Here is a 26,105-nt window from a genome sequence, read left to right as displayed (position 1 = left end):
CTTGGGCCTTGGCCTTGGCCAACAGCCCCTGGGCTCAGCTCCTCTGCAGCTCAGCACAAACACTGTCTGCTCCAGGCACTGCTGCTGTCCAACCAGCTCCTGGTTGCTGTAGCAGCAGCACTGGGAACTGGTTTTGTTCCCTCAGTGGCACAACATCCCTGTTCGCACAGTGCCAAAGAAAGCTGTTGATGCCAAGTGCAGCCAGGATGAACCATTGCTGTGACTGCAGCCCCTCTCTAGGGGCCCTACAAACAGCGCTGCAAAAGGAGCCCCTTGGAGCTCTCCTGGGCCAGCGACTCCCTCTGAGTGGGGCCTCTCCCAGCCAGGAACTCTCCCATTTGCTGCACTCGGGGATCCTGAACAACGATGGAGCCTGGGCTGATCCCCCCACTCCTCCAGGCTCAACCCTTCACCCACTGGGGAGATGCCAAAGCATCCACAGGGAGCATTTCCTGCCCTCAGGGGAATTTCTCACAGGTGCCTTGCACTGACTCTTTGTGTCTGTGTGCACACAGGAGTGCCTGTGCTGGGGAAATGTGGCAGAAATGCTGCTCTCGGAGGGGTTGGAGTGCCTTGGCTATCTGAGTCAGTCAGGCCTGTAAGTGAGGTTAAGTCATGATGTCTAAGCTAAGTTGTTATAAGAGGTGCTGCTAAGAGTTGTACTTCTGTTAAGTTTAATGTAAGTTATAAGCTGATATAAATATTGTTAATGTTATTCCACTGTTATATTGCAATATCATAGGTTATAAGTAAGGTTAAATAGTGTTAAGTGCTGTTCTTTTGCTAAATTGTGAAGTTTAAGGCAGAAATTAAGGTTAAGGTATAAGTTAAGTCCTGTTAAGTTTGAGCTCTGTTAAGCTTTTGGGTTGTATTCCTTTTGTCCTTGCCGTCACTGTCCTTTTGTCACAGACAGACACACACAGGGACAGTTCACGCTTCAATTCTCGTTTGACTGCCTAGATTTTGTTTGGCCTAGTTGTTGTTCATTTGATTGCTGTGCCTGAAGTGTCCAGTCAGGAGCAGAGTGACTCTTGCCAAGGAACTTTGTGGTGCTGTCCCTTAATATTAAATCTGGTTTTTGCTGATCCCTAGCCAGGGATTTTTCAGAGCTCTCAAGCCCTCGTTCAGAACAGGGTGAAGGAGCCCTGGCCCAGGCTCTGGCCCTGGGGGACACGGGGACGCTGCCGGGGGGTCCCTGTCCCCCTGTCCCACCCCCCAGGGCCCCGGCCCCCCCTCCCCGTGTCAGGCTCTGGGGTCGATCTCGTGGAACATTCTCTGGGGGAGGCTGCGGCACCGGGGGCGGGAGGACCCGGGGGGACAGGGGACCCCGCTGTGCACGAGCAGCGTTGGACTGCTCTGGGGGAACTGTGAGGGGGCCTGGGGCAGAGTGACCTCCCCAGTGACCTCACACAGCCCCTGTGATGTCACACAGCACCTGTGATGTCACACAGCCTCCTGTTATATCACAGCCCACTCTGGGATGTCACCCTGTGATGTCATACAGCTGCTCTGTGATGTCACAGAAGACTCTGTGGTGTCACAAAGTCACCCTGTGATGTCACTGTCTGTTCTGTGATGTCACAGCCTCCTCTATGATGTTTCACAGCCATCTGGTGATGTCACAACCCACTCTCTGATGTCACAGAGCCACCCTCTATGATGGAAGAGTCTGCTCTATAGCCTCACACCCTACCCTGTCCTGTCACAGCTGTTATAAATTTGAACAAGGCCAAATTTCAGAAGAGAGGTTGAAACAGGCTCTCATTTATTAAAAATAAGTCAAAGAGAACAGAAGACCCAGGATAAGCCCAGGTCTTTCACAACAGCTCAAAATTCCAAAAGCAGTGTGCTTCTCACACGCTGGGTTCTTTCAAAAATACACGAACACCAACACGAACAAACCCGAAAGAACCCCGAAGAACTGAAAACCCCCCTTTTTATAACAGTCCCTGGTCCAGGATTGGTGGGTTTTGGATCCACGCACCGATTGGTGGAATTCGGGCGCTTTGCTTGGTCCTTACTGATGTTCATTCTGGACCAATCATTTCCCCAGGGCGTCGAGTGATTGGTCGGTGCCCTGGTCCAATCACCATCCACCTCCAGCCCCCACCAAGTCCTGGACGCTTCCCTTCCCCCACAACGAGCAACCCCCATTCTTCCCCAACTTTATTAAAACAAAACTCATAACAACTCCCCCTCTAAAACTTTGATCAGGCTTTAGCCCTCATCAACCCGCATCAACTCCCACTCAGTCTTTAGTTTAAACAGTCTTTTTAAATAGTCTCTTAACAGTTCATTTCTGAGCTGTTTTTAACAGTTTCTCCAAACAGTTCATTTTGAACTGTTTTTAAATAGTTTCTTCTTTGATAGTGTACAATTCTCTTAATTTCTGGTATCTTCTGTAAGTCTCTGCCGCAGTTTCATCATTCTCTGCCACTGGGTTGGGTTCCATCCCTTGTCCTTGTAACATTAAAATGTTGTTAGCATCTTTGTCTTTTTCTCCACTTTTGAGGGTGAGTTCGAGGGAGTTGATCACAGTTCTCGTAACGACCCGGATGAGGCATGGGATCATACATGGAAGAAACATGATACTTATTAGGGCACCACCTAAGACAATCAGTACTTTCTTCCACCTATCACCTTTTAATAAGTTATTCCACCAATTTCCCCAATCAGTCTGTATCAATGGGGTCCACCTTTGAACAGGGACGTGGGCTAATTTTCTGATGTTAGTCATGATATTGGTAATTACTTCACTGTGATCATCTATTTCAATACAGCATTCCGAGGAATTAAATTTCCCACATACCTCTCCTTCTTTCGGCTAGAAGGTAGTCTAAAGCTAGCCGGTTTTGGTATATCATGGTTCTCATCTGCCTCGATTGGGCATTGAGGAGGTCTATTGTTAGTGTGGATTGGTTGGAAATAATTTCTAATAAAGCTTGTAACCTGATTATTCTGTTTAGCATGTAAATAGGAGTCCTATATCCCCATGACCCATCTTGAGCCCAAGTAGCTGGGCCGTAGGTGGCAATGATACGTTCTGGTGGCCATTCTTCCTCTCCCCATTGTTGAGTGCCTCCTATGGACAACTCTCGCTTTTTCCGGCTAACTCATCATAGAGAGGTACCCCTAAATGATGCCCTTCTATCCTGGGGAGGAGAAAGAAGGAGGGTCTTATTACGCCCAGGGTACAACTCCCAGCCCATCCTTTTGGCAGGACTACATACGCTCTTTTTCCACACAGCCAATATAAATTTTTTGGAGCTCTCCAAAACTGAAGTTGGCTTTCTAAGTTATAGTTGGTTTTGTTCCAAAATTTGGCAATTTGGGGTGCATCCCAGAATGGATTGGGCTCTCTGGTAGGGCATTCATATAACTTTTCTCTTTCTATATAAGAGCATTGGGATCTTTTGGACCTTGACCAATATAAGTGCGGACGTTTGGGAATCCACCACTGATAGGTTTTATTCATGACTAAATAACTCTTACAATGGATCTCACCCAAATACACGGTGTACTCTGGATGCCTCCTCCAAAGGCACTCTTCACCAATCATTTCGGATCGTAGGTTCCATGCCTCTTCCTCCGGTCGGTTGTCTCGCTCGGATCCTTCTTTGTCTAGAATTCTAAGTACGTCCTGTGGACTCATGGGGATTCCCTCCCATGGCCAAATTTCAGCCATACAAGTATCTCCACAAATCCAGCAGTTAGAGATGTTAAATTCGTGACTTATCTTTTCCGCTAGGTCGAGGAATAGATTTTTCCCTCCCAGAGTTGGGATTTTCGGTCCCTTTTTAATCACCCATTTTATTTCTTTTTCTTTTATCAAATCGGGTTCATAATCCTCATATCCTACTTGTCCTTCAATGGGTTTCTTCTCAGAACAGACCCACTTCTCTTTCATAGGGCATTCCCCCAACAATTTTTGTTTAAAATTTCCTATATTTTCGAATAGCCAATATGTTTTTCCATCCTCCATACAAGTTGTTACTGACAAAAAGTTGATACAATTAGGACTCGGGTTAGTGTGTGTCCTGAGGACGGCAGTCCGAGACTCTCCTGCATACAAAGGGTAGTAACACTTCTCGCATGGTTCTGTCTCTCCCTTGTTGATGATCATAAGTAGGAGGATTCCTAGGAATGGGGGTCCGGTACAAGCCACTCTCCCAATCATGTCTCCCCTCCGTAGAGGATCAGCAACTCTTTGTGGCAAGAGTGTAACTTGATCCGGTCTTGCCCCCCTCTCGCTCTTTTTCTTAACGTGTTACTCTTACCAGTTACTGTTGCAGGAGTTCACTTTCCCTTTTTTTATCAACTTGTTTCTTCTGTTCTTTTTAGGGCCAGATTGCTAGATGTGTGGGAGAATGCTCTATTTCTTTCCTTTGATCTTCTGATCTGAAACAAGAGATACCAGAAATTAATATATTTTACAATTTTACATCTTTCACACTAAACATTAAATTTCATTAAAAACATATTAACAACTTTTCACTTAAACATTTATATAACAATTTTTAGGAATTATAGCTTATGGGTCTCTTGGCGGTGTGTCTGAGGTCTCTTTAGACTTTGTTAAAGTCGGTGGTGGTTCCTTAGGTGCAGAAACCAGCCCTTTTACTCTGGTTATATGTGTCCATCCTCGTTCTTGGGTTCGCACAGCAGTTTCAGTAGTCAATAGTACTTGAAAAGGGCCTTCCCATTTTGGGACTAAGGGTTGTTCTTTCCAGGCTCTGATTAACACCCAGTCACCGGGCTGAAATTTATGAATTTTAAAATCAATAGGAGTGGATTGAGGAAGGTATCCTTTAACTCTTAGTTCTTCTAAGGTGCTGGTGATAGTCTTTATATATTTTCTTACACTCATTTCTCCTTCTTCGTATGTTCCTGCATGTCCTAGGGTTGTTAAAAACGGTAGCCCAAACATCATTTCTTATGGGGATACTCCTACATCTGCTCTCGGTCTTGTCCTTATTCTTAGTAAAGCTAAAGGGAGACATTTCAGCCAATTCATTTTCGTTTCCCCTGTTAATTTGGTAAGTGTATTCTTAAGAGTTTGATTCATTCGTTCTACTCTTCCAGAACTCTGGGGTCTCCAAGGTGTATGAAATCTCCACGTGATGTTTAGGGCTTCTACAAGCTGTTGTATTATTTTAGCTGTGAAATGAGGACCTCTATCTGAATCGATGGTATTTATGATTCCGTACCAGGGTATGATTTGTTCTAATAGGATCTTACTTACAGTTTCTGCAGTTTCTCTGGTGGTCGGATATGCTTCTACCCAATGGGTTAGATGGTCTATTATTACTAATAGGTACTTGTATCTCTGCACTTGAGGCAGTTCTGTGAAATCTATTTGGATGCTTTGGAATGGTCTTTTTGCTAACTCTCTTCCTCCTTGAGGTGGTTTTCTCATCACTTTTCTATTTATTCTCTGACATATCATACAGTCCCTCATTATTATTCTTGCAATTTCCCATACTCCGATACATGCATAGGTCCTCATGAAATGGTCATGTAACGCTTGGGTCCCCCAATGGGTTGATGCATGCAGGTCTTCTAATTTCTTTCTTGTGAGTGCTTTGTTTAGTATTTGCCTCCCATCTGGCATTTCCCATTTTCCTGTTTCTTTTAATATTGCACCATGTTTTTGTAACTCTTCCTGTTATTTTTCATCAAAGATTGGAACTTCCTCTAGACTCATTATACCTGCCCCCTTCTCCTCCTGCTAATCCATTGCTTCCAAATCCTGCACTCTCCCTTGCTACTGCCACCATCATTTTCGCCTTGGTTCTTGTCTTCCCTTCATCTCTCCTCAAATATACCTTCTGTGCTTCTCTTAACAATTCATTCATTCCCTTGTCTTGCCAATCATCTATCTTTTCTAGTTCTTTCTTATATCAACCCATGCTTTTGTCACAAATTGTATCTTAACCAACACTTGTCCCTCTGGGCTGTCTGGGTCTACACTTGAATATAGCTGGAAATTTCTCTTTAACCTCTCTAACCAGGCACTTGGTGACTCTTCCTTTTGCTGGTGACTGTCAAAAGCTAACCTTGCGTTATTGGTTCTTGGTACTGCCTTCCGTATTGCCGTTATTATTAAGGTCCGGTATTGTCTCATATTTGTTCTTCCTTCCTCTTCATTTGGGTCACAGTCAGGGGCGTTAAGAGGCATTTTATCTTCCCCTCTAGGACCACCTCGATTTTCCCTCTCCCAGATTCTCATACCTGCTGCCCTGATCATTTGTATTTCCTCGGAAGAAAATAATATAACCAGGATTGAGTTTAGCTCCTCCCACACGTAAATGTTAGGTCCCAAAAACTGATCTAATTGCTGGGAAATACCTAGTGGGTCTTCCAAAAGGGGTTTAATATCTGTCTTAAAATTTCTAATCTTGGAGGCGGTTAAGGGTGCATTCACAAAGCCTATACCTCCTCTGGCTCCACCCATAGGTACTTCCCTTGAAGGAAATAATTTTTCAGCTTTTTTTAGATTTTCTTGTATTTTCTTGGCCTGGAACCTAGTATTGTATGGGTGACTCTCAACATATTTGTCTTTCTCGTTTATTTTATGTTCTTCCTTATTTCTACAGCAGCAAGCTGTTTCGGTTGTTGGATGTTCTTTCCCTGTTTGACTTTTGGGGTTTTGGGGTACATGGGGTATATAAAAAGGAGTACCAAAAATGGGAGAAGACACGTTTTGAGGGATTGGCTGGAATATAGAAGAAAAATAAAAAGGAGGATTTTGGAAGGTTTTAGGAACTACAATTGGGGTAGGGGTACTTTGAGTAGAATTTGATGCACTCGGCGAAATTGGAGATAAATTTGAGTGCTCAGGCTCATGTGTCACTGGGAGGGGAGATGGCACAGAGGAAGATACATCTGCAATATGTTGTTCTTTATTTGAGGAGGGAGGTGATTTTGTTGTTTCTACATTTAGGTCTTGTCTTAATTTTTCCTTTGGGGTTGGTATTGTGGAGTATAATTCCGGAGGAGATGGTGGCAAATCATTTACTGGTGCTGTTGAGGGAGGAGGAGGTAATGGGAGGTATTCTATTGGATCTGGAGGAGGAGGAAGATGGTCTAAGGGGTCCCACCTCCTTTCTGGCAACTTATCAACTTCTCTTTTTCTTTCGAGACTTTATATATCTTTACTTCTCTTTCTTGTTTCTTTTGTTCCATCCAACATCTTGCGTATTTAATTTCTTGTTGGCATGGATCTAGTCGGGTGTTAACGTACCTATTTAGGGCCTCACATAACCATTTTTCCTCTGTTCCATACCACGGCCAATACACTGGACCTTCCGCAATACTCTCCTGAGGCCAAACCTCAGTACAGTATTTTATCATCTGTATTCTATTTAAACTCTTCAATCCTTCATCATCATCCCAACTATCCAGCATCTTCCCTAATGGACTATTAGGTGGTATATTCTTAAGGGTCTGTTTCACTTTCTGTTTCTTAACTGCACTCTTTCCTGTACCCTGCCCCATGCTTAGAATTTAAACTGTGCCTCTTACTCTATAACACACAACAACAACACTGTTTAAAGAGATCAAATATAACCAAATATAGGAGACACCAAGTGTGGGAAATGAGATGAAATAAATATGATGACTTAAGATGGGAACTGAAATAAAGATGGCAGATTTTATAGAAATTAAATAAAATATGATGATTTAAATAAAATAAATCGGATAGTGGGGTGTGGGAGTTAAAATAAAGATGGCGGGAATTGAAATAAAAATAGCAGGTTTAACTGATTGTGGGAAACTCTAAGTGGGGGAATTGAAATAAAGATGGCGGATTTTAATGGAACTGAAATAAAATAAATATGGCATCTAATGATGAGAATCAAAATAAAGTGGCAGATTTTATAGAAATAAATACTACAGCTTAAATATAACTGATATAGGATGATAAATTAAAATAGCAGGACGTGGAAGTTAAAATAAAGGTGGCTAATATAAATCAGTAAATTGAAATAGTAAAATATAGGAATTGTAATAAAAATAACAAATCTTAAGGAAATCAATTGTATTTGGACCTATAAGGATTTAAAGTAAATAGCAGCTCTAAGGTAATAAACTAGAAATAACTCAACTAAAGAAATTAATCTGCTTTAAAAGAAGTAAATATTCAAAAATATTCTGAAAAGAAATTTTAACTAACAATTTTATTAAACTTATACTGAGCACTGTTTCGCTTACTTAAAATGGCCGCTGCTCGGCCCACAATCACCACACAGTAAAAGAACACACAACACAGTACGCACCCAAAATGGCCACCACTCAGCCCTCGACCACAATACGACAAAAACTTACAATGGCTGACTCACAGCCTCCACGCAACACTATTTCACCAACTTAAAATGACCGCCACTCGGCCCACAACCACACAGCACCATAAAAGAGAACTTAAAATGGCTGCCTCGCAGCCCTCACACAGCACTACTTTACCAACTTAAAATGGCCGCCACTCGGCCCACAACTTAAAGCCACCGAGATAAAACTTAAAATGGCTTCCACTTGGCCAATCACTTAAAACAACACTCAAAGTAAACTTAAAATGGCCACCACCTGGCCAATTACTTAAAAACACTGCTTGGGAGCTGTCTGGGGACTTTTGGGCTAGCCCTCACCCCAGAACCTCCCTCCTTATATTTTCAAACTCAATTTAAACACAAACAAAACAAGTTTCGTACACAAACCAAAAATTTTCCCTAACCTCAGGTCAGTTCTAACCTCCTTTCCAGCCCTAGCGACTGGAAAGGCCCTTTCACAGCCGGTGGCCCGCCTTCACCCTGTGGGTCACCGCTCCTGTGAAGATATTTTCGGCTACCCCTACGACCCTCTTTAGCTAGGATCCTGGCTCGGGGTAGCCTACTTTCCCCCTATGACCCCTTTCCACTGGGGTCCTAGTTCAGAGGTCCCTACTATTTCCCTCAGGTGGGGCACCCTCCCCTTCCCTGGCCTGGAAAAAGGGGCACTCTCCCGCACGGTGGCTGCTTTAAGCTGCAGTCTCCGTGTGGGAGTATTTTCTCCCACACCTGAGGTCCTAATGCCTCAGAAGTCAGACTTCTCTCAGTCTGCCTCTGAGGAACAGCCCTCCAGGTGGTCTTAGTTAGTGGGCAGAGACCCCCCACTGGGCAAATCTGCCTCACCAACCCCCACCCAGACACTTCTATGACCCCCTTTAACTGAGGTCCTAGTTCAGAGTGCCAGGCGTGCCCCCCTGTATGACCCCCTTCAACTGGGGTCCTAGTTCGAGGGGAGCAATTCGGGCCACTGACTAAGACCACTCCTAGGAGCCTCCACTCTCAGGAGGAACAGGAGCCTATGCGGGTAAGGGCAACGAACGGGTAGGTACTCCCCGTCTCCCCTACTCCCGGGGGTCCCTAGGGGTACACTCACTCCTCAAGACTCGCTTCCCTCCTATCCCAGCCGGCCCCCTCGCGGGGGGAACCGCAGTACTAGGAGGTCCACACTCGCTTCGGGAGTCTGTACTAACAGCCTCAGTCTCGCTCACACACACGCACTTCGCACCCCCAATGCCTTAAACCCCACTCGTGTGGCTCATGGACCACACGAGCCCCGCTCCTTCTCAGAGGGCTTACCCTTTGAGCTGTTGTCGTTTTCTCTGACCTCGGGAGTCAGCACGTTCCCCTCCTCGGTCCAACGTAGTCCAAGATCCGAGCAGCCGAAAAATGTGGCTGGAAACGTCTTCTCGGGCCCGGGCTATCCCGGACCGCTTCAGGGTCGTGGCTGACCCCGGACGAGTCCCCAAAGATGTTATAAATCGAACAAGGCAAAATTTTAGAAGAGAGGTTGAAACAGGCTCTCATTTATTAAAAATAAGTCAAAGAGAACAGAAGACCCAAGATAAGCCCAGGTCTTTCACAACAGCTCAAAATTCCAAAAGCAGTGTGCTTCTCACACGCTGGGTTCTTTCAAAAATACATGAACACCAACACGAACAAACCCGAAAGAACCCCGAAGACCTAAAAACCCCCCTTTTTATAACAGTCCCTGGTCCAGGATTGGTGGGTTTTGGATCCACGCACCGATTGGTGGAATTCGGGCGCTTTGCTTGGTCCTTACTGATGTTCATTCTGGACCAATCATTTCCCCAGGGCGTCGAGTGATTGGTCGGTGCCCTGGTCCAATCACCATCCACCTCCAGCCCCCACCAAGTCCTGGACGCTTCCCTTCCCCCACAACGAGCAACCCCCATTCTTCCCCAACTTCATTAAAACAAAACTCATAACAATTGCCAGCTCTGTGATGTCACAAGCCCTTCAGTGATGTCATAAAACCCTCTCTGTGATGTCATACTGCCACTCTGTAATGTCACAGCACATACTTTGACCTGACAGTCTGCTCTATGGTGTCATACAGATATGCCATGATGTCACAGCCTGCTGTGTGATGTCACAGAGTCCCCTCTATGATGTCATAGCTGCTCAATGACCTCACACAAGAAACTATGTGATGTCACACACTCCCATCTATGATGTCATAGCTGCTCAGTGACCTCACACAATAAACTCTGTGGTCTCATAGCCCAGTCTGTGACCTCACACAGCCCACTCTGTGCTGTCACACAGTCTCTTTCTGACATCACAGCTGCTCTGTGCCTCTAGGACACAGCCACAGAGGTGCCGCTGTGACACAGCCCCCTCTGGGACATCCCCCAGCCCCTGCCAGTGCTGAGCCCTGTCAGCTCTGTCTGTGCCCTGCTCGTGTCCCTGAGCTGCCCTGGCAGTGCCCCAGCCCTGCTGGGCTGTGCACAGGAGCTGCTCCTGGCCAGAGCTGTCTCTCTGCAGCGCTGCCCTTGCCAGGAGCTGCCTCTGGGCCAGGAGCCCGGCCCAGCTCAGCAGCACAGACACAGCACCAGGACTTTAATCACTCTCTGGGGCTTTGCTGCTCTTTGCATCAGACTCCGTCCCTTGGAGTGTGCTCAAAAAGCTTCTCAAGAACTCCAAGTTAAGCTGAAACATAGACATTTCTTGTAGTTTAAATGGGGTCCACTGAGGGATAAAACTCATGTGAAAGTGTCCCCAGGTTCCAGGTAGAGCAGAACACTGGAGGCAGTGATGACAGCTTCAGACAAGCAAGGGAAAGGTGTCTCTGGTGCTGAGCAAACCTGGATGTGTTTCAGGAATGCAAAGGGCCAAGGCCTGAGCCCCAGCCCCTGGCCAGGCAGATCCTATCCCTCCCTCCTCGCTCAGGGCTCTTCCCAGGATGGGCTCTGGGATGTGGGGATGTGCAATGCCAGGGGCAGGAGCATGGGGCGGCCCCTGCCAGGCTGCTGAGCAGGGACAAGGAGGCCATGAGGCCCCAGGCCTGCCAGGGTCACTTGTCCCCTCCTGGTTCAGGCCCAGGGCCAGCAGCCATGGCCAAAGTGCTGCCCAAGGTGGCTCTGTCAGGGCCTGGCAGCTGCTGCCCATCCCTGTGCCCTGTGCAGCCCAGGCTGTCCTACGGTGTCCCTGCCCTGTGCCTCTGTCCCTGCAGGCTGTCCTCATCCCCCGCTGCCCCACCTGGCTGGCCCCTTCCTTTGCTGACAGCTCTGCCTCCTGCCTGCATCTGCCTGCCACACAAAGCCTTGGGCTGCTCCAGGCTCCTTCTGGGGGATGTGTTGCACCACAGCCCTGCCCTGGCAGGGAAATTCCTTTCTCATGGCATTCAGTCTGCGCCTCCCCAGCTGCCCTTGGTGCCATTATTGCCTTCTCATGCTTATATTCTCTATGAAGGAAAGCTCCAGCCTCTCTGAAACCACCCTTCACTCCCTCCCAGGCTATTCCTGTTCTGTCCTCAGTCTCCACACCACTGAGCCCAGAGCCATCAGCCTCTCCCTGCTGGTTATGTGAAGAGGCCTCCAAACCCCATCTTGGGAGATTTTTCAGTCTTCTCCAAGGTCTGTGAAAATGGAAAAATAGTAGTCAAAGTTATTTTCTCCCAAATCTTGCAGTGACAGGACAAGGGCCAACATCTTTCAACTGAATGAGGGTAGATTTACATTTGTTAAAAGAAGAAAATATTTTACAATTATGAGAGTGGCCCAAAACTGCAACTGTTTTTCCAGAGAATTGTCCAAGAGCAGGAGCTTTGTGCAGCCTGACATAGTGAAACCCTTTCCCCTCCCCAAGCACAGAATTCCTGTTGTGTGGGTTCTCTGATGTGCTGGGTGCCCTCACAAAGCTTCTGGCCAGAATGTCTGCTGAGGGCAGCCAGGCTGCTGCAGGGGCAGTGACCTCACAGCCATCACCATGGCAGCCCTGTCCCCTGGGCCTGGCTCTGCCCTTTCCTCTGCCCCTGCCTTGTCTCTGCTGGCATGAAGAGTTTTGTCATTCATATCTTGTCCCCAGGGTGCTGGGGCCAATGGCTTCCCAGGCAGGCTCCTGGAGCAGAAGTGGCTTTTCAGAGCCCGGGCAGAAATGAGCCCTGAGGCAGCAGCTCTGCAGTGCTGGCCACCAGGCCGGGCTGCCAAGGGAGGCTTCTGGCCATGCCCTGCAAGCAGTTGCTCCTGCCAAGGTGCCTTTGGTGCCTCAGGCTCTGCCTGGCACAGCTCCCAGCACGGCACTCTGCCCTTGTGCCCGAGCCCTTCCCTGTGCTGGGGCTGGCCTGGGGCTTTTCCTGCAGCGGGACCTGCCCTGCTCCTGGCACAGGAAAGGCAGTTCCTGCTGGAGCAGGAGGCTCTGCCTGCAGTGGGCTCCAGCAAGGCCCTGTTTGCAAAGCCCCCAGTGGGAAATGAAGGAGAGGGGGTCACGCTGCTTTTGGGGTGAATAATGCTGAAACCAGCCTGACTGCTCCATTCCAAAGTTCCACATCCTCAGAGGGAGCTGAAGCTGTGGCAGAACTGAAAAAATCCCCAAAGAAAGGAACAACCAAGCAACACCACTGAGAGCTTCTGCAGAGCTGCTGAGCTGGCCCAGCCTGGGCACATCTGACTGACAGGGCAGCACTTGAGATGAGAAAAACCCCGTCCCAAATTTTAGTGGCAGCATCTCCTGACATTTCCCTTCCTGGGGGTGTGGAGATTCCTCCCTGCAGTGGGGACACCACTCAAGGTCATTGCTGCAGACTGAGCCAAAGGGATTTGCCCCTGGTCATTGGTCTGGGGGAGTGACATCAATCTCTGCTTAATTACTGGCTTTGTTTTAATACAGTTGCTTTGAAATCACTTCTGAGTGCTCTATATAAGATAATATGTTATAGTATGTTACAGCTCTTATATCTTGGAGTAAATATTTCTGATTAAGATAATTTTGTCTCATCATTACCATAAGAGATATTTATATAAATATCTCTGGTTTGCTATCCTTAATCCTGTGGGACAAATTCTATAAAGGTTTAATTCCAGCTTGAAAATTCTTTCCACATGAATGCTTGAAAAGTCTGGGGATGGGACTGGACAGATGCTCCAAGGCTCCTCTCGCAGAAGGAGTTTAGAAAGCCTGGAGGTCCTTGGGGGTGTTTGGGTGTGGGTATGACAGTCTGGTCAAGACAGAGAAAGCTAAATAAGCTTTCCCATGCATTGGTCTGGGAACTGTTAGGGAGCTGGAGAGAAAGAATTGTAAACAAGTGGTTTACTGAAGGGTGTTATCTTAATTAGCCAGTCATGTGAAATGTGTTGATTAAATGACCAATGAAGTCCACCTGTAGCAAGCCAAGGTATAAAAGAATAGGCTTGAACAAATGGGTGGCTTTTGGCCCTTAGCCTTCTCATCTGAGTCTGTGTCATCTCTGACTCAACAGTGACATTTGGGGATTTATGTGGGCTATTCTTCGCCTTGTGACCCAACAGGAGCTTCTCTAATAAACTTTGCCTGAAGCTGCCACTGTGCCCATGACAAGAACCCCTGTGAGTGTCCAGGACATCCCGGTTCTTTGGCAGCCTGGGGACTTCTAGGATGTTACCATGGAGCCCCTGTGAGTGCCTGTGACAGATGGGTGCCTTTGCAGCCCAAGGTGCCCTGGGATGTCACCATGGAATGGCTGTGACTGCCTCTGAGCACACAGCTCTTTACCATCCCCAGAAACCCCTGGGAGGTGTCCATGGAGCCCCTGTCTCTGCCTGTGACATTCCAGCTCTTGAACAGCCTGGAGACTCTTGGAAAGTGACCATGGAGCCCCTCTGAGGGCCTGTGACAAATCTGATCCTTAGCAGGCAACCATCCCCAGCCCCCTGCTGCTATGGTCAGTTTCCATGGCAACCATCCCCAGCCCCCTGCTGCTATGGTCAGTTTCCATGGCAACCATCCCCAGCCCCCTGTTGCTATGGTCAGTTTCCATGGCAACCATCCCCAGTCCCGTGCTGCTATGGTCAGTTTCCATGGCAACCATCCCCAGCCCCCTGTTGCCATGCTCAGTCCCTTGGCAGCTCCATGCACACCCCAGGCCAGGGGTGGGTGCCATGGACACCAGCTCAGGCCTGCAGCCAGAGCCCGTTGCCATGGCAACCATTGGCAGCCCCATCTCCAGGGTCATGGGATCCCAGATCCACAGAATTGGCTGGGCTGGGAGGGACCCATCAGGATCCTGGAGTCCAACTGCTGGCCCTGCACAGGACACCCCAACAATGCCAGCCTGGGCCTGGCAGCGCTGGCCAAACGCTGCTGGAGCTCAGAGAGCCCTGGAGCTGGGAGCCTTCCCTGGGGAGCCTGGGCACTGCCCCAGCAGCCTCTGGGCAAAAACCTTTTCCTGAGATCCAACCTGAGCCTGCCGGGACTCAGCTGCAGCCGTTCCCTCCAGTCCTGTCCCTGGGCACCAGAGGGAAGAGGTTCCCACAGCCCCAGCCAGGGACCCGCTCCCAAGGCTGTTGCCATGGCCACCAGGCTGGGACAAGCTGGGATGCTTGGTTTCCATGGGCCGGGGCTCAGAAATGGGATTCCCCAATTTCCTGTTCTCGCTAAAACCGCGCTGCTGCTCGCTGCCCTCCCACCTCCCATGGAAAGCACAAAAATAGAGGATCCTAGGCAGGGATAAGAACAATTTACTGGGAACAGCAACAAGATAAAGAACAAACAAGAACAGAAACAATACTGGTAACAGAAGGGAAAAGAAAAACTATTTACAGGGAAAACCAAAACACAACTCACTGGATCATACTGGCCACATATTTCCTCCGGCCCGGTGTACTGGGTTGACTATATGATGCTTTTATCCCCAATCGTCTTGTTCTGTTTATACTGAATAATAAGTTTTACACCTTTAAGACTCTCTTCCAGACAGTGAGGAGGGGAGGGAAGAAGCGCGCAGTTTGTTTTCAGACTGCTCTCACTCCTCCACATTCCTGCTCCTGGACTGTGTTGTCTGCGGATGGACAGACAGCCGGACAGAGCTCCTTTTTCCCTTTCTCTTGCTTTTAGTTAGTTTTAGCTAGCTGAGGCAAAGAAGTTCTCTGAATTGTGATTTTTTTTCCTTTTTTCTTGGACCTGTTCAAGCCTGCTCTGGACTGAACACCCAGAAGAGCACCGGCAGCTCCACCTGTGGCCCCCCTGGCTGGGCCTGGGCCGCGGCGTTTCCAGCACCAGAGACTGATCAGAGACTGAGTGAGCCGAGCTGCAACCTGGGGAGGGGACTGTTCTGAGTTTGCTTTTTCTTTGGAGCAATGAGAAATTTTATTGTTTAATATTGTTTGGTTTCTATTGTTTAATAAACAGGTTTCTTTCCACTTTTCTCCAAGGAGATATTTTCTCCCGAACCGGTTGGAGGGGGGAGGGGCAATTGAATCTGCTTTTGTAGAGAAGCCCCTTTGGGGGTTATCTCCCAAACTTGCCCTAAACCAGGACAAATACAGTTAGTGGCGCCCAATGCGAGGCTTGAGAAAGTGGAAAAAAACCCTTTATTGATTGCAGATTGGTTGTGCTTGCTGTGCAGTAGGTTAAAGTACCCAGTAGCCATGTTATTTGAATTTGTAATGTCTCTTGGGGAGGCTTTTATGTGGCTCTGGTCTCTAGACCTTTTTGAGGTTTCAATAGCTTTCTGGTCACTAGGATTATTGTCCCTATCACGTAGTTTTTGCGGTAAAGGGGCACGGATTGGATTAGCTATTGTGCTGGCCTTGGTGATAATGATTTATAGGGCGTTTACAAAGATACTGGCGTCTGTTTACGATATGTATGGTTTATGGTTTCTTCGTCCTACACTGCATCCCAGTTCTAGCAGTATGTTTTGGGAATTTATTAGTAATTGCACCCAGCTGGTTAGAGGAGGAGCAGGGAATGAGGCTTTCCAGCCTTTCCTTTCCTTTCCTTCTTCTCCTTTGAACCTGTTATGTCACTTTTGGAGAATGTTCAGTTTCCCTTGAATGTTAAAGACACCATCTTTCTGGTATTTAATCTCGTAAGCTTCCTCTATATGGTCTGCAGCTTCTCTAGAATGAGGGCCGAGATGTCTAGAAGAGCTGATGAGAACCCTGACCCAGAAGTAGACCCACGTGTGGAGAATCCTGAGTGGGGTGGAAAATGGGAAAATATGGGCCAAATCCTGAAAGAATTCTCTGACCCTGTAGTCTGGGACTTTCCCCATGAACAAATTCAGAACCCAGCTGAGGTGGGGAAATATCTGAAAGAGAAATATCATGATGACCCTAAGGAGAAAAGGATCATTGCAGTAAGCTGGGCCCTGGCATATGCTTATCGCACACTGCTAGATACTCTAGGGCAGCAGACAGAGGAAGGGGGGCAGGGAGATACATCAAGAGCTATCCCAGTCGCTCAGGTTGCAGCCAACACCCCAGGCTCAAAGCCAGCAGCTAAACCACATAGTGAGCCTAAGCCAGCAGTTAAACCAGACAATAAGCCTCAACCAATGGCTGTTGCTACTAGCACTAGAAGTGGGAAGTGCACAGACAAGACCGATCGACCAATAGATGATGATGATGATGATGCAGGAGAAGGACCCTCAACATTTCCTGACATAAAATCAGGAGTCAAAGCAACTGGCACAAGATCAGAAGCCAATATTGAGTCCTTCTCCCTGAAGGACCTGCATGGCCTAAGGAAGGATTACACCCGACTATCTGATGAATCCATAATTAGCTGGTTAGTCTGTCTTTGGGATGCTGCAGTTGAGGCTACAATTCTGGACGGCACAGAAGCGAGGCATTTGGGATCCCTGTCACATGATCCTGTCATCGACCAAGGCATGATGAGGGGGGCTAACCCTCACAGCCTCTGGGCACGGGTCTTGGACAGTGTAGCACAAAGATACCTGTGTGCCGATGATCTCTACATGCAGCAAACACAGTGGAAAACCATAGAACAAGGGATTCAACGCTTGAGGGAAATGGCAGTGGCGGAGATTATATTCTCAGATGACGTAACAACTAGGAATCCAGACTTGGTACCATGCACGTCTGTGATGTGGCGAAAACTGGTACGACTTGGGCCACATGAATATGCATCTGCTCTAGCTATTATGAAGCGGGATGACATGGATGAGACCGTGCTTGACATGGCAAGGAAGCTCCGAGCTTATGCAGATGCTGTACATGGCCCAACACATGCCAGAATCGCAGCGGTGGAAACACGTCTGCAGAGATTAGAGGATAAGATAGAGGAGAATCATAAGAAGCTCAGAGAGGAGATTAAAGAAGACCTTCTCCAAATCTCGGCAGTACAGATCAGAGGTTCTGGTACCCAACGCAGACGTTCCCCAGATGGAGAGAGAAGGTACACCCCACGAGCTGAGCTGTGGTTCTTTCTGCGTGATTGTGGAGAAAACATGAGGCTATGGGATGGAAAATCCACCGCTGCTCTGGCCCGAAGGGTGCGTGAATTGAAGGAAGACAGGGCTCAGAGAGGAAGTTCCACCACAAGGAAAGCAGCTCCAGTTGCCCATAGCCGAACTGCCAGGTATGATGATGATGATGACATGTCTAATCCCCTTGAAGGAACCTCTAAGACATATGCCCAAGGAAAGAAGGATAACCAGGCTTAGAGGGGCCCTGCCTCTAGCCAGGTAGAGGCTAGGGAAAATGGTGTTTTCTGGACGGTGTGGATTCGTTGGCCTGGCACATCGGAACCACAAGAGTATAAAGCTTTGGTCGACACTGGTGCACAGTGTACCATAATTCCATCAAGGCACGTGGGGACAGAATCCGTTTCTATCGCTGGTGTGACAGGGGGATCACAAGACTTCACTTTGGTGGAAGCTGATGTGAGCTTGACTGGGAATGAGTGGAAGAAACATCCTATTGTGACTGGCCCAGAGGCCCCATGTATCCTGGGCATAGATTATCTGCGAAGTGGGTATTTCAAAGACCCAAAAGGACTGAGGTGGGCATTTGGGATAGCAGCTGTAGTGACAGAGGGCGTCCAGCAATTGAATACCTTGCCTGGACTGTCTGAGAATCCATCTACAGTAGGGCTTCTGAAGGGAGAAGAGCAACAGGTACCAATTGCCACTTCCACAGTGCATCGTCGACAGTATAGAACCACTCGAGATGCTGTGATTCCTATCCATAAGATGATCCGAGAGCTAGAGAGCCAAGGGGTGGTCAGCAAGACCCACTCACCCTTCAACAGCCCCATCTGGCCTGTGCGTAAATCTGAAGGAGAATGGAGATTGACGGTGGACTACCGTGCATTGAATGAAGTGACTCCACCACTGAGCGCTGCTGTGCCAGACATATTAGAGCTCCAGTATGAGCTTGAGTCCAAGGCAGCGAAGTGGTATACCACTATCGATATTGCCAATGCATTTTTCTCCATTCCGCTGGCAGCAGAATGCAGGCCTCAGTTTGCCTTCACCTGGAGAGGTGTGCAGTACACTTGGAACCGGCTGCCCCAAGGGTGGAAGCACAGTCCTACCATCTGCCATGGACTGATCCAGAGTACACTAGAAAAGGGTGAAGCTCCAGAACATCTGCAATATATTGATGACATCATTGTATGGGGGAAGACAGCAGCAGAAGTGTTTGAGAAAGGAGAGAAAATAATCCAGATTCTCCTGAAAGTCGGTTTTGCCATCAAGAAGAGCAAAGTCAAGGGACCTGCTCAAGAGATCCAGTTTCTGGGAGTGAAGTGGCAAGACGGACGACGTCAGATTCCCACTGATGTCATCAACAAGATAACAGCAATGTCTCCACCATCCAACAAGAAGGAAACACAAGCTTTCCTAAGCACCATTGGTTTTTGGAGAATGCACATTCCTGAGTACAGTCAGATCATGAGCCCTCTCTATCTAGTCACCTGTAAGAAGAACACTTTCCACTGGGGCCCTGAACAGCAACAAGCCTTCATCCAGATTAAGCAGGAGATCGCTCATGCAGTAGCCCTTGGCCCAGTCAGGACAGGACCAGATGTGAAGAATGTGCTCTACTCTGTAGCCAGGAAGCATGGTTTGTCCTGGAGCCTGTGGCAGAAGGTGCCTGGGGAGACTCGAGGCCGACCACTGGGATTTTGGAGTCAAAGCTAAAGAGGGTCTGAAGCCAACTATACTCCAACAGAGAAGGAAATTTTAGCAGCCTATGAAGGAGTCCAAGCTGCCTCAGAGGTAATAGGCACTGAAGCACAACTCCTCCTGGCACCCCGACTACCAGTACTGGGGTGGATGTTCAAAGCAAAGGTTCCCTCTACCCACCATGCCACCAGTGCTACACGGAGTAAGTGGATTGCTCTCATAACACAGCGCGCCCGTATTGGAAAGCTGAATCGCCCTGGGATTCTGGAAATAATTACAAACTGGCCAGAAGGTGAAAACTTCAGTCTCACTGATGAAGAGGAACAAGAAGTGACACGTGCTGAAGAAGCTCCTCCATATAACCAACTGCTAGCGGAAGAAACACAATATGCTCTTTTTACTGATGGTTCCTGTCGCATGGTAGGAATGAATCGGAAGTGGAAAGCAGCCGTATGGAGCCCCACACGACAGGTCGCAGAGGCCACTGAAGGAGAAGGTGGATCAAGCCAACTTGCTGAACTCAAAACTGTTCAACTGGCCTTGGACATTGCTGAAAGAGAGAGGTGGCCAAAGCTCTACCTCTACACTGATTCATGGATGGTAGCCAACGCTCTGTGAGGATGGCTGGAGAGGTGGAAAGAGGCTAATTGGCAGCGTAGAGGAAAACCAGTTTGGGCTGTTGAAGAGTGGAAAGACATCGCTACCAGGGTAGGGAGGCTACCTGTGAAGGTCCACCATGTAGATGCCCATGTCCCCAAGAGTAGAGCTAATGAGGAGCACAAAAACAATGAGCAGGTAGACCAGGCTGCAAAGATAGGGGTGTCCAAGATAGACCTAGATTGGGAGCACAAGGGAGAGTTATTCCTAGCTCGATGGGCCCATGATGCCTCAGGTCATCAGGGTAGAGATGTCACCTATAAGTGGGCACGAGACCGAGGGGTGGATTTAACCATGGACAGTATTTCTCAGGTTATCCACGACTGTGAGACGTTGCTGCCATCAAACAGGCCAAGAGGGTGAAGCCCCTATGGTATGGTGGGCGGTGGTCCAAGTACAAGTATGGGGAGGCCTGGCAGATTGACTACATCACACTGCCCCAGACACGCCAAGGCAAGCACTACGTGCTCACAATGGTAGAGGCCACCGCGGGATGGTTGGAGACCTATCCTGTGCCTCATGCTACTGCCCGTAACACCATCCTGGGCCTTGAAAAGCAAGTCCTGTGGAGACATGGTACCCCTGAGAGGACTGAGTCAGACAACGGGACTCATTTCAAGAACAGCCTTATCAGCACCTGGGCCAGAGAACATGGCATTGAGTGGGTGTACCATATCCCCTACCATGCACCAGCTGCAGGAAAAGTGGAAAGGTACAATGGGCTGCTAAAAACCACCTTAAAAGCCTTAGGTGGGGGATCTTTCAAAAATTGGGAGCAGCATCTGGCAAAGGCCACCTGGTTAGTTCATACCCGAGGCTCTACTAACCGAGTGGGCCCTGCCCAATCTGAGCCTTTGCACAGTGTAGATGGAGACAAAGTCCCAGTGGTACATGTCAGGGGTTTGTTAGGGAAGACAGTTTGGATCAATCCTGCCTCGAGTACAGACAAACCCATTTGCGGGGTTGTTTTTGCTCAGGGACCAGGTTGCACATGGTGGATAATGCAAGAAGATGGAAGAACACGATGTGTACCTCAGGGAGATCTGATTGTTGGGTGAGAACCATGTATAAATATCACTGTTTGCTGAATGTTGCCACCATTGTCTGTGTATAGCTGTATATTAGATGTATAATGTATGTGTTTGTAGAGTTAGAATATATATATTAGTTTTAGTAGTAAGGTGACGATATGGGGATAAGGGGTGGAATGTCCTGGGTTGACTATATGATGCTTTTATCCCCAATCGTCTTGTTCTGTTTATACTGAATAATAAGTTTTACACCTTTAAGACTCTCTTCCAGACAGTGAGGAGGGGAGGGAAGAAGCGCGCAGTTTGTTTTCAGACTGCTCTCACTCCTCCACATTCCTGCTCCTGGACTGTGTTGTCTGTGGATGGACAGACAGCCGGACAGAGCTCCTTTTTTCCCTTTTTCTTGCTTTTAGTTAGTTTTAGCTAGCTGAGGCAAAGAAGTTCTCCGAATTGTGATTTTTTCCTTTTTTCTTGGACCTGTTCAAGCCTGCTCTGCACTGAACACCCAGAAGAGCACCGGCAGCTCCACCTGTGGCCCCCCTGGCCAGGCCTGGGCCGCGGCGTTTCCAGCACCAGAGACTGATCAGAGACTGAGTGAGCTGAGCTGCAACCAGGGGAGGGGACTGTTCTGAGTTTGCTTTCCTTGGATCAGTGAGAAGTTTTATTGTTTAATATTGTTTGGTTTCTATTGTTTAATAAACAGGTTTCTTTCCACTTTTCTCCAAGGAGATATTTTCTCCCGAACCGGTTGGAGGGGTGAGGGGCAATTGAATCTGCTATTGTAGAGAAGCCCCTTTGGGGGTTATCTCCCAAACTTGCCCTAAACCAGGACACTGCATCAAATAAATCAACACATTCTGAGCAGAGGAGCAAGAGGATGCTCCTCTCCACAAATCCAGCCTGGGGACGAGGTATATGTCAAATCCTCTGGGGGAAAGCCTCTTATCCCAAAATGGAAAGGACTCTATTTGGTACTTTTAATCACTTATACAGCCTTTAAAGCTTGAAGCGATCACCTCTTGGCTACACTGTTCCAGAATTAAAAGACTTCTGCAAAAGGCAAGAGGAGTCCACAAGTGGACCTCAGAAAGAACAGAAGAAAGCAAAATGCGCTTCACACCATCATTGTCTTCCCGATATTTCTGATCAGAATCCAAGCCACAGTAGGTGACTGTCACTACCATCATGATCTCCTTGGCCTGCGAGATCCTGCTAGATGGAACATTCAAAAATATTTGGGACCTAATTGGCTAAAAGGGAATAATAAGGTAAAAACACTTTACACCATTTTAAGGATTAATGACCAAGCAGTTGAAGATTGAGGAAAACCTGACTCCATGCTGGCCTTTCTTGTCCCACCTGAAAGCAGGACCTCTATGGCGTGTGAATTTGAAACTCACAAAACTCTTTTAGACGAGATTACTACAGCGACCATGCGCATCCGTGACCTTTCTAACAAGCAGCGTGTGAATCCATTTTCATGTGATTCCTATCAGGATTTTTGTGCTATGCAAATTAAAATGGGAGACTATAACCTAGCACAAGATAGTTCCCTTCTTCTGCAGTGCACAGGTGGGGTGGGAGGACCATCATCACACAGAAATACAGGAATTGAGCCTGCCAGGGATGCGACCCAACAAATATTGTTTCCAGCAGGCAGCTCTTGTGCCACTAGAATAATAAATTGTCCTGCTGGTATGCTTAGTACATGGAACAGGTCTCACAGAGCATCTGCTTCTGAGAATTGAATTTCATTCTTGGCTTATTCCAGGCCATCAGAAATAATAACCAATCAAGTTGGAGGGGAAGCCAGAAGCACAATCATCCTGTTAGGGTATATCATGCCCAATGTCATGACTGTGTGATGGCAACCCAGATATGCATGGAATCCTGACAGCACAACTACATCCTCTTGTGGGCTGAGGTACTCAGAATACTCAGCCATTTGTACTGGGAAATTTAGTAAAGTAAGTGTTTTTTGTAATACTACCAGGGGCCAGTGTAAGGTTTCTGAAGGTTTCTGAAACGCTTGCCTAAAGGCAGGCAATGCATCTGAAGAAACCTGTTACCATGCCTTGAGTACTCGACAAGAAGCGAAACAGAACGGGTCACACAATAGGCATTTAAAATTAAAACAAACAACTTTACATGAGCAAACAATGGCATAGCACGGGACCCATGTGTGAAATAATATAGTCTTTCACTCTGTGGTAAGAAAAATAAATGAACAATTGTTGCTTCTAAATCCAAGGTACTCTCTGAAAATGCTGGAGGTAAAAATACAGGCTAATAGATCCAAAAGTAAACAGCAATACTACCCGTTCATACAGCAAAGCCTAAAAGGCTGGGAGTCATGGATGCATTCCCAGACACCAAATCATAGGTCTAAAAAAGGCTTAAGGGGATGGTTTGGGTCTGAACTGGGAATATGAAATTCTATTGATCAAGAAGTCTTAATAAATGAAGCACTGTGAGTTTTTATATTGGACAGACACAAACTCCTCTCAGATCAGCCCTGCTAACACTTGCCCAAACCCAAAGCCTGGCAGCTAATCTATTAACCACCCTGGCCAACAATACACAGCAGGATTGTTTCCAGCAGTCGTTGGCTTTATGGGGAAACTACAGGGTAACATTTCTTTAGCATTTCAATGTAGACCAGCTCAGCTGTGGCTACGGTCTGTAATCTCAGGAAAACTTAGAAAAAGGAGAGCTGGGGAAATTGCCAAGAGAATTAACTAAATCATGCCTAAAAATGAAACCACAAAGGAGTTTGAAAAAGACTTCCACACTTGGTGGGAATTGGTCAGTTTCACATAGAATGAACAGAACCCTGCAGGCTTTGGCATTAACCATTAAGAATGCAACAAGATACTGTGTAATTCCAATTTTGGCCTGTGTGAGATCTGCTTGCAAAACTATGACAACAGATTCATTTAATGAAACTGCTAATGGTACTACCTTCTCTATTTGTAATTCACAACCAAAAGTGGATGCGACTTCAGCTGCACCACACAATAACTTCTCTTCAGATTATGCAGAATGCGTACGATGTGTATCATGAAGCACCCAAATTCCAAACTGGAAGGAACATTGATGTACTAAAACAAATGCTGTACCAGCCTAATATAGAATGGCAAGTGGCAGAAGTCAAAAATGCATCTCACAGAGCCTTATGGACACTCAAATTGCTATCAAAGAAATTATCTAAATCATAACCAAAATAGAGAAAGACAGAGAACATCATGAGTCAGATGTCTTCTTGTGATGGACAAATCTGGAATCACCAACAGCTCCTCAGATTTTTAGCTTCCTCAGCAAAACAGTTCTAATTTTTTAAAAAATGAACCCTCCTCTAAACCAATCATGAAGCTATGGATGTGGTAGAAAATTAAAAGAGCAGCATAACAGTACATATGTCCTGTGGACTGTGGAGGGAATCTTGCAAAAGAATTTGCATCAGAATAAAGAGAAAGGGAGGATGAAACAAGGCCTTTGTTTGACACAAGCACAAGCAATTCACATAAGCAAACAAGTACTTAGCACAGACACAGGGAAGTACTTAGCACCAGTTAGCATAAGAAAAACCTGGGGGGCCTAACTTGACAGGAGAGGGACTTGAAGAAAGCTTTAGACACATTCTAGCAGAAGAAGGAAGGGCAAGTAGGGAATGAGCCCTGTGCAGGGAAGCCATGAGGAAGAAGTGCTGCTTTAGGTTATGGAGACCGCTCTGGCCAGCGCCTGGACATCAGCTTCAAGTACAGGAATCTGACAGAATGTATTTCTAACCCGCTGCCTATGCAATCACCTCAGCAGGGTAAAGATGGATGGTATTTTTCACACAATTCCTACATCAACCCACTGAAATTTATACATGGTAGAGAAGCATTTTGGTGGGGTGCAGACCCCTGCCCTCCTGTCAGCTCAATAAAAGGGCTTTTGGTGGACAGTGCATTTGTCTGCAGATTTCTTTGAATTAGGGAGACCCCTCGGGACTGCTGTATCCTGAGGGAACACCATGGGCCCTGACCTGTGCCTCAGCTTCCAGGGCCTCTCTTGGCCAGCATCCTGACGTGGATGCAGGACAGCTGCCAGGCACTGCTGGGACCCAGAGGGACAGGACCGGCTGTCTCGTGCCCACGTAGCCCCCCTCACACAGCCAGGGCCACCCCGAAACCAGACAAAGGCTCACGTGTCAGCAGAGAGGAGCAAGGAGCACTGGGCTCCTCTCAGGGGATCTCAGCATGGTGCTGCAGTGGGAGGGGCAGGCAGGCCACCCACTTTCAGGGCATCCCCTGCATCAACAGGGCGTGCATTTTGTCCTTTTCATCCCTCCACACCAGAACCAGGCCTGACATCTCCTCCTCTGCAGTTTTTCCACTTAGGACGTCATCTCACGCTTGGCCAGTGCATCAGATGAGGCCGCAATGGCTTCTGATACCACCTCCATGCCAACCACAGCTCCACTGTGTGCTGTTCCTCTTTCACAGGTTAACTTCGCATCAATTGACCAATCCATTGTTTCTCTCAAGGGTCACATTCCCACCAGTTCATCCATAAGGTTTCCTTCAGTGTCTGTTCTTCATTATCTTGCTGACGTGCAGAACAGTGGATCAAATGTGGCAGGGCCTTAGACACGACTTCACTCCTGACACACAGGCTCCTTGTGCCACTGCTGGCCTTCCGTGTGCTCAGCAGGATCTGTACCTGCACAGTGTTGTGGAACTGCACCTTCAGCACAGGGACCGTGCCAGCCTGACCTGCCCTCGTTCCTCTGGGTCTGTGCACAAAACACGGCGTGGCAGAGAATGGCAGCAGGGGCCTGTGTGTCCCAGGGCCCCGGATTTGTTCTGCTTCAGCTCCACAGGGATGCAGGCAAAGTGAAGAAGCCAAACTGTTTATTAATAGAAGGCGAAGCAAAGGAATGAGCTGGGTGGGGAAAAGGGGAAGGGCAGGATCTGAGGACTAGAGGGAAAGAGCCGTGAAAAGGGAGGGAGAGTGGAG

At 47.7% G+C, this 26,105-nt stretch overlaps 1 long non-coding RNA gene across 1 annotated transcript; it reads right to left on the bottom strand.

The window, feature by feature from the left end:
• Positions 1 to 1,734: 1,734 nt before the first annotated feature.
• Positions 1,735 to 10,602, bottom strand: LOC135278331 (uncharacterized). Its single transcript, XR_010345849.1, has 2 exons — positions 9,621 to 10,602; positions 1,735 to 4,398 (listed from the first exon to the last, which is right to left on the bottom strand). It is a non-coding gene; the product is annotated as an uncharacterized LOC135278331 (long non-coding RNA).
• Between the last annotated feature and the right edge of the window lie 15,503 nt (positions 10,603 to 26,105).

Source organism: Passer domesticus, chromosome 11 (genome assembly GCF_036417665.1).
Source record: "Passer domesticus isolate bPasDom1 chromosome 11, bPasDom1.hap1, whole genome shotgun sequence".
Lineage (NCBI taxonomy): Eukaryota > Metazoa > Chordata > Aves > Passeriformes > Passeridae > Passer > Passer domesticus.
This window is presented reverse-complemented; position numbering and strand designations above follow the sequence as displayed.